Source organism: Protomyctophum parallelum, assembly GCF_964188405.1.
Source record: "Protomyctophum parallelum genome assembly, chromosome: 2".
Taxonomy (NCBI): domain Eukaryota; kingdom Metazoa; phylum Chordata; class Actinopteri; order Myctophiformes; family Myctophidae; genus Protomyctophum; species Protomyctophum parallelum.
The window spans coordinates 33,926,310-33,935,061 of record NC_139699.1 but is presented as its reverse complement, the minus strand read 5'-3'; the positions used below and the strand labels follow the sequence as shown (position 1 = coordinate 33,935,061).

The following is an 8,752-nucleotide window of genomic DNA, read 5'->3' as shown; positions in this document are numbered from 1 at the left end:
ACTTTCCGGCCAGTTATAGCACTACCTTGAGGCTGAGTTGAAATTGTTCATGTGGCATTTGGTCCTCGGCCTAGTGGGAATGTGCGTGCACAATTTCACGGAAATCACGCGATGTGTTCATGATTTGCAGCATTTTGTTTGAAACTGAGCACTCCTGTGAACTTTGGAAGCCAATCTTAACCAATCAGGATGGAGTCTGAGAAATCTGAAAGACCCGTTTCGTTGAATGGCTCTAGAGAGACTGTGTACTAATTTGCGTGATGTTTGGACAAAATCTGTAGGTGTACTGTGAAAAAACTTGTTTTGCACAAAGCGGCCTCCTGGTGGCGCTATAACAGGCCGTTCTGGAAAGTTTGGGGCAGAGGTTCATCGTTGGCATCCAGGGAGTGTGTGTGCAAAATTTGGCATCGACCGGGTTAACGGTGGACGAGATTAGCTGTTCACGGACACACGGACGGACACACGGACGGACGGACACACGGACGGACGAAGTGCAAAACATACTCTCCCCACATGCCTTCGGGCTGGTGGAGACAACTAGTGGAGAAGAGATCCAGTAGAACTAAATGTCAGGGAGGGACTAGAGGAGAAGAGATCCAGTAGAACTAAATATCAGAGACGGACTAGTGGAGAAGAGATCCATGCAGTAGTCATTTCATGTTTGGCTGTGCTCGGGTGTTGCACTCTGAAAATAGCAGATCTACAAGCTCACAACGTGTCGCAGTGTGTCACGTTCTGAGGATGTAGATCTGCTATTTTCTACGTGCAACAAAGTGTAAAATCAGTCATTATGACATTAGGCACCGCCAAAATGCACAATACTCGACTAAATCAACTGTAGATTCAGGCGACTAAAATCTTACGGTATTTAATCAACTAAAACTACATTAAAAACTAAACTTTTCAGGTGACTAAAATGTGACCAAAACAAAATGGAATTTTGACTAAAACTAATTATGACTAAAAATAAATCAAAATCAACCCTGGCTGTCAGGTGATGTTGTGCATTCTCTGTGCGTCTCTCTCTCTCTCGCAACAGGACGCACACACACACACACACACACACACACACACACACACACACACACACACACACACACACACACACACACACACACACACACACACACACACACACACACACACACACACACACACACACACACACACACACACACACACAATCGAGCCTGTTCCCAGCCTATCACTCAGTCAGCTGTCAGAGAGTGTAATGAAAAGCACCGCTTGCTTCTCCAATATGAAACGGATCTGAAATGAGTTGGAAATAAGCCGGGCGGGGAGGAGTGCGATCGGCACTGATATAGAGCTGTGTGCCCCTCCCTCTCTCTCTCGCTCTGGAGGGAAGGTAATAGATTCCTTCCAGAGGAGGAAGGATTTATACTTCAATGTATAAACACATTTTGACAGCAACTTTTGATTTTATAGTTTTAGTCATAGTCTCTTGAATAGTTTTAATTTAGTTTTACTCACATTTTGGAAAGATTTATGGACAAATTCACAACAGCGTTCACTCTCATATCGTGAGCTCACGGCCATTTACGAGGATTGCCACGTTGCGTGTGGAATTCAAGAACTTGAACTTGGCCGTGACGTCGTTGACGGACGTTGGTCGTAAAATCCACTTAGATCCAAGTCAGCTTGGAGGGTGGTGTACTAGTGATCAAGTCAGCTTGGAGGGTGGTGTACTAGTGATCAAGTCAGCTTGGAGGGTGGTGTACTAGTGATCAAGTCAGCTTGGAGGGTGGTGTACTAGTGATCAAGTCAGCTTGGAGGGTGGTGTACTAGTGATCAAGACATGTGTCAGCTTGGAGGGTGGTGTACTAGTGATCAAGACATGTGTCAGCTTGGAGGGTGGTGTACTAGTGATCAAGACATGTGTCAGCTTGGAGGGTGGTGTACTAGTGATCAAGACATGTGTCAGCTTGGAGGGTGGTGTACTAGTGATCAAGACATGTGTCAGCTTGGAGGGTGGTGTACTAGTGATCAAGTCAGCTTGGAGGGTGGTGTACTAGTGATCAAGTCAGCTTGGAGGGTGGTGTACTAGTGCTCAAGGCATGCGTATATTTATTTAGAAGGCTTTAGTCTTCATGCTGAATCAATTAATAGTCCCCAAACCTCAAAAAACACACACACATACATAAAAGAAGAAAATGTGTCAACTGCTTTTATGCTGATGCAAATTCCACTGGTTTGTATTTGTATTTATTTTGTCGGCTACGTAGTTGCATTCAGAGCTGAATGATTAGGTCGCTCAGCATGTTGACAGACTGCAGCCAATTAAAGTTTCACATAATGATTTAAATACATGTGCCGTTGCTGCATGAGCACCTATCTGCCTCTATTTGCATCGTGGTATTAATTGTCTCCACCAGGCCGAAGGCATGGGGGGAGAGTATGTTTTGCACTCCGTCCGTCCGTGTGTCCGTGTGTCCGTGTGTCCGTCCGTCCGTGTGCAGCTAATCTCGGCCACCGTTAACCCGGTCGATGCCAAATTTTGCACACACACACTCCCTGGATGCCAACGATGAACCTCTGCCCCAAACTTTCCAGAACGGCCTGTTATAGCGCCACCAGGAGGCCGCTTTGTGCAAAACAAGTTTTTGCACAGTACACCTACAGATTTTGTCCAAACATCGCGCAAATTGGTACACAGTCTCTCTAGAGCCATTCAACGAAACCGGTCTTTCAGATTTATCAGACTCCATCCTGATTGGTTAAGATTGGCTTCCAAAGTTCACAGGAGTGCTCAGTTTCAAACAAAATGCTGCAAATCATGAACACATCGCGTGATTTCCGTGAAATTGTGCACGCACATTCCCACTAGGCCGAGGACGAAATGCCACATGAACAATTTCAACTCAGCCTCAAGGTGGCGCTATAACTGGCCGAAAAGTATTTTTACCTCTAACTGCACGGATCTGTGGATAACTTTGTATGCCAACTCCCTAGAGGCCAAGGAAAAACCTTTGCCTGGAATTTTTCACATCTGCTCATCCTGGTGGAGACCTGTGCCCAGAAGGGCACTTTTTCTAGTTTATAATATATTGATCACAGAGACGCCATACACAGAATAGCCTAATAACTCTTACCGTGATGAGGAAACGGCTATAGTTGGAATCTAGCTTTTCCACCGTCCAATAACGGATTAATCCCTCATGTAAAAAAAATAAAGGCAAAACTGGTCCGGGAAATCTATCCTGTGTCCGCCATTATTCCATTTGCTTTCTAAATCCGATGTAGTGGGGGCAGTGCAGGGCAGGGAATCAATCACCCCACCCCAGTAATCAATAAATCAAATAGGCCTAATGAAAATTATCTGATTTTAATTTTACCTCTGCAATTGCAGTGCACAATTCATCAGTAGAAAGGGCTTTTATCATTGCCGAGTTTTAATATCGCATTTGGTTGTGTGGTTGAACTGTACAAATTAACTTATTTCTCATTATCGTGGAAGTAACTTTATTAACATCAGTTAACTTATTAATGTTCTGACAAGGCGTGAAGCAATCGCGTGCCAAAATAAGTTTGCAAGTTGACACGTTCCTATGCGGCGCTTCCGTCCGTTTCGTTTATATAACTCGCGCTGTTTGCTTGAAGATCTGTCCGAGAGAACCGCCTGTCAAAATCAGCAGGTGATCCGATACAATTAAGCTATAGTGTCCAGAACAAATTAATTCCCCATAAGCATGATTCAGATATAGCTTATACAACAATACAATATGATAGTAATCCAAAGGACAGTCTTACCCCCCCAGGGCCATTAATCAATGCAGTTCTGATAATTTAAAAAAATCGGACAACCTTTTTACCTTTGCAAAGGCGAGTGTGCAATTGTTCAATAGAAAGGTCTTTTATAATATATATACTTTTAAACGTTCAGTCAGTTGACATTGTTTCTGTCAAAACAAGCTGATCTACCAGTTCATGCAGTGCTGTGCATCTCAGACCACCGCGTTCATCGGAGATGAGGAGATCATGTGCGTTGTGCAGGCTGTGATGACGTTTTCCACCCCGAAAAAGATATTTCCCGATGCCTTATATGGTGTGGAATGGGCGTGGATGTTCAATTATACCAGGCAAATTCTTTGGGAAAGAGGCGAAATGAGATACACGGGCGATCCGCACAAATTAAGTCATTACGCCACCTTTGGTGAACTCGGTGAACTCGTGAGCTTAATCAGACGGATTAATACGCTATCATTACACATTTAATTTGCACCTGGTCGTATATTTCCATTGTGAATCTGGCCCTTAGTGTTTGTCTAGTTTTAGTCGACTAAATATCAATATAGCCTGCCTGCCCGCCTGCCTCCACCCGCCCGCTTACGCCTGTACTGAACAGTGGGGTGAAAGGAAGCCAGCCACGACGTCTTATCTCTGTCTGTCTCCCTCTCAGAGCCATCTGTCTTCCATTCACTCAACTGGATGGATGGATGTACACGCTCGCTCTCTCTCTCTCTCTCTCTCTCTCTCTCTCTCTCATTTCGGCGAGAACATGTCCACGCTGAAATGACTCGTTCAACAACACGCTTTTCACCCAGAATTGTGTGCGTGTGTTTTCTCTGTGCCGTGTGTGTGTGTGTGTGTGTGTGTGTGTGTGTATGTGTGTGTTTGTGTGTACTGGATGAGAGCCAGGTAGTTATGTACGGTAGAGCGGCGGTTTTCAACCAGTTGTCCTCGATGGGGTTCAGGTGGTCCCCAGCTAAATGACTGTGATGGGGTTCAGGTGGTCCTCAGCTAAATGACTGTGATGGGGTTCAGGTGGTCCCCAGCTAAATGACTGTGATGGGGTTCAGGTGGTCCTCAGCTAAATGACTGTGATGGGGTTCAGGTGGTCCTCAGCTAAATGACTGTGATGGGGTTCAGGTGGAGCTAAATGACTGTGATGGGGTTCAGGTGGTCCCCAGCTAAATGACTGTGATGGGGTTCAGGTGGTCCTCAGCTAAATGACTGTGATGGGGTTCAGGTGGAGCTAAATGACTGTGATGGGGTTCAGGTGGTCCTCAGCTAAATGACTGTGATGGGGTTCAGGTGGAGCTAAATGACTGTGATGGGGTTCAGGTGGTCCTCAGCTAAATGACTGTGATGGGGTTCAGGTGGTCCCCAGCTAAATGACTGTGATGGGGTTCAGGTGGTCCTCAGCTAAATGACTGTGATGGGGTTCAGGTGGTCCTCAGCTAAATGACTGTGATGGGGTTCAGGTGGAGCTAAATGACTGTGATGGGGTTCAGGTGGTCCTCAGCTAAATGACTGTGATGGGGTTCAGGTGGTCCTCAGCTAAATGACTGTGATGGGGTTCAGGTGGAGCTAAATGACTGTGATGGGGTTCAGGTGGTCCTCAGCTAAATGACTGTGATGGGGTTCAGGTGGTCCCCAGCTAAATGACTGTGATGGGGTTCAGGTGGTCCTCAGCTAAATGACTGTGATGGGGTTCAGGTGGTCCTCAGCTAAATGACTGTGATGGGGTTCAGGTGGAGCTAAATGACTGTGATGGGGTTCAGGTGGTCCTCAGCTAAATGACTGTGATGGGGTTCAGGTGGAGCTAAATGACTGTGATGGGGTTCAGGTGGTCCTCAGCTAAATGACTGTGATGGGGTTCAGGTGGTCCCCAGCTAAATGACTGTGATGGGGTTCAGGTGGTCCTCAGCTAAATGACTGTGATGGGGTTCAGGTGGTCCTCAGCTAAATGACTGTGATGGGGTTCAGGTGGAGCTAAATGACTGTGATGGGGTTCAGGTGGTCCTCAGCTAAATGACTGTGATGGGGTTCAGGTGGTCCTCAGCTAAATGACTGTGATGGGGTTCAGGTGGAGCTAAATGACTGTGATGGGGTTCAGGTGGAGCTAAATGACTGTGATGGGGTTCAGGTGGAGCTAAATGACTGTGATGGGGTTCAGGTGGAGCTAAATGACTGTGATGGGGTTCAGGTGGTCCCCAGCTAAATGACTGTGATGGGGTTCAGGTGGTCCTCAGCTAAATGACTGTGATGGGGTTCAGGTGGTCCTCAGCTAAATGACTGTGATGGGGTTCAGGTGGAGCTAAATGACTGTGATGGGGTTCAGGTGGAGCTAAATGACTGTGATGGGGTTCAGGTGGAGCTAAATGACTGTGATGGGGTTCAGGTGGAGCTAAATGACTGTGATGGGGTTCAGGTGGTCCCCAGCTAAATGACTGTGATGGGGTTCAGGTGGTCCCCAGCTAAATGACTGTGATGGGGTTCAGGTGGTCCCCAGCTAAATGACTGTGATGGGGTTCAGGTGGAGCTAAATGACTGTGATGGGGTTCAGGTGGTCCCCAGCTAAATGACTGTGATGGGGTTCAGGTGGTCCCCAGCTAAATGACTGTGATGGGGTTCAGGTGGAGCTAAATGACTGTGATGGGGTTCAGGTGGAGCTAAATGACTGTGATGGGGTTCAGGTGGAGCTAAATGACTGTGATGGGGTTCAGGTGGAGCTAAATGACTGTGATGGGGTTCAGGTGGAGCTAAATTACTGTGATGGGGTTCAGGTGGTCCTCAGCTAAATGACTGTGATGGGGTTCAGGTGGTCCTCAGCTAAATGACTGTGATGGGGTTCAGGTGGAGCTAAATGACTGTGATGGGGTTCAGGTGGAGCTAAATGACTGTGATGGGGTTCAGGTGGAGCTAAATGACTGTGATGGGGTTCAGGTGGAGCTAAATGACTGTGATGGGGTTCAGGTGGTCCTCAGCTAAATGACTGTGATGGGGTTCAGGTGGTCCTCAGCTAAATGACTGTGATGGGGTTCAGGTGGTCCTCAGCTAAATGACTGTGATGGGGTTCAGGTGGTCCTCAGCTAAATGACTGTGATGGGGTTCAGGTGGAGCTAAATGACTGATGGGGTTCAGGTGGTCCCCAGCTAAATGACTGTGATGGGGTTCAGGTGGTCCTCAGCTAAATGACTGTGATGGGGTTCAGGTGGTCCTCAGCTAAATGACTGTGATGGGGTTCAGGTGGTCCTCAGCTAAATGACTGTGATGGGGTTCAGGTGGAGCTAAATGACTGTGATGGGGTTCAGGTGGAGCTAAATGACTGTGATGGGGTTCAGGTGGAGCTAAATGACTGTGATGGGGTTCAGGTGGTCCCCAGCTAAATGACTGTGATGGGGTTCAGGTGGTCCCCAGCTAAATGTGCAGATATTTGAACCCAGAAAGGTATCATGGAATTAAACAATGGCATAGCTAGTAGGACTTGGTTTTGTGAGGGGATGTGATGTCACATCTGCTTTATCGCTTACTCATGGAAAGAGCTCCCGTTGCTCCAGACTGTATGACTGAAGCATTTATATTTTATTCATGATCAGAGCTTCCGTTGCTCCAGACTGTATGACGGAAGCATTTATATTTTACTCATGATCAGAGCTTCCGTTGCTCCAGACTGTATGACGGAAGCATTTATATTTTACTCATTATCAGAGCTTCCGTTGCTCCAGACTGTATGACTGAAGCATTTATATTTTACTCATGATCAGAGCTTCCGTTGCTCCAGACTGTATGACGGAAGCATTTATATTTTACTCATTATCAGAGCTTCCGTTGCTCCAGACTGTATGACGGAAGCATTTATATTTTACTCATTATCAGAGCTTCCGTTGCTCCAGACTGCATGACGGAAGCATTTATATTTTACTCATTATCAGAGCTTCCGTTGCTCCAGACTGTATGACGGAAGCATTTATATTTTACTCATTATCAGAGCTTCCGTTGCTCCAGACTGTATGACGGAAGCATTTATATTTTACTCATTATCAGAGCTTCCGTTGCTCCAGACTGTATGATGGAAGCATGTGAACATTGCGAGAGGCAACAGTGTGGCCACGCGGCATGCGGGACTAGGTAACATGATATACACCACTGACGGATGACAAGACTCCTGTGTCGGTGAACTTTCACCCATAGTTGCTTTGCTAGCGGCGCACTGTGTGAGAGTGACAGACAGGCTACTGAACCGCAAGGGAACCATCCATCAAACACCCTCAGACACCGCGTTCCACGTGTCACTTCCCTCCATGGGCTGCCACCGATACTCTCGCCTCAACTTGTCTTGAGAACTAACTGAGGCTTTCCATTCTGCACTCTTCCCTCCTGACCTGTCTCCTCTCTGGCTAACCAAAGAGCTGACCTGTCTCCTCTCTGCCTAACCAACGAGCTGACCTGTCTCCTCTCTGGCTAACCAAAGAGCTGACCTGTCTCCTCTCTGGCTAACCAAAGAGCTGACCTGTCTCCTCTCTGCCTAACCAACGAGCTGACCTGTCTCCTCTCTGCCTAACCAAAGAGCTGACCTGTTGTTATGGGTTAGGGTTAGGGTCATCCATGGATCTGTTCTGGCGATATGAGCTGACCTGTTCCCTCCTGACCTGTCTCCTCTCTGCCTAACCAACGAGCTGACCTGTTCTTATGGGTTAGGCCCTAACAGATCCATGGATGACCCTAACCCTAACCGTTAGGGTTAGGGTCATCCATGGATCTGTTCTGGCGATATGAGCTGACCTGTTGTTATGGGTCGCAAGTCGTTGGGTACTTAGTAAGTAGTAGTAGTAAGTAGCCTTGCCGAGCTATGAGGCCCATAGGGCAGGAGCCTATGTCCTGTTTCTGTAGCGTGAGGCAACTTGATGTACAAGTACACCCCCTGGACATGACGCTAGTATGTCACAGGGACTTACCCCCAATCCAACCCTTGATGCTGAGTGTCAAGCAGGGAGGCACTGGGTCCCAT

General features: G+C 47.2%; 1 protein-coding gene across 3 annotated transcripts in view; it reads right to left on the bottom strand.

The window, feature by feature from the left end:
• The window catches only part of arnt2 (aryl-hydrocarbon receptor nuclear translocator 2), a 103,643-nt gene that overhangs the window by 36,163 nt on the left and 58,728 nt on the right, over positions 1–8,752 (bottom strand). The window lies entirely within an intron of this gene.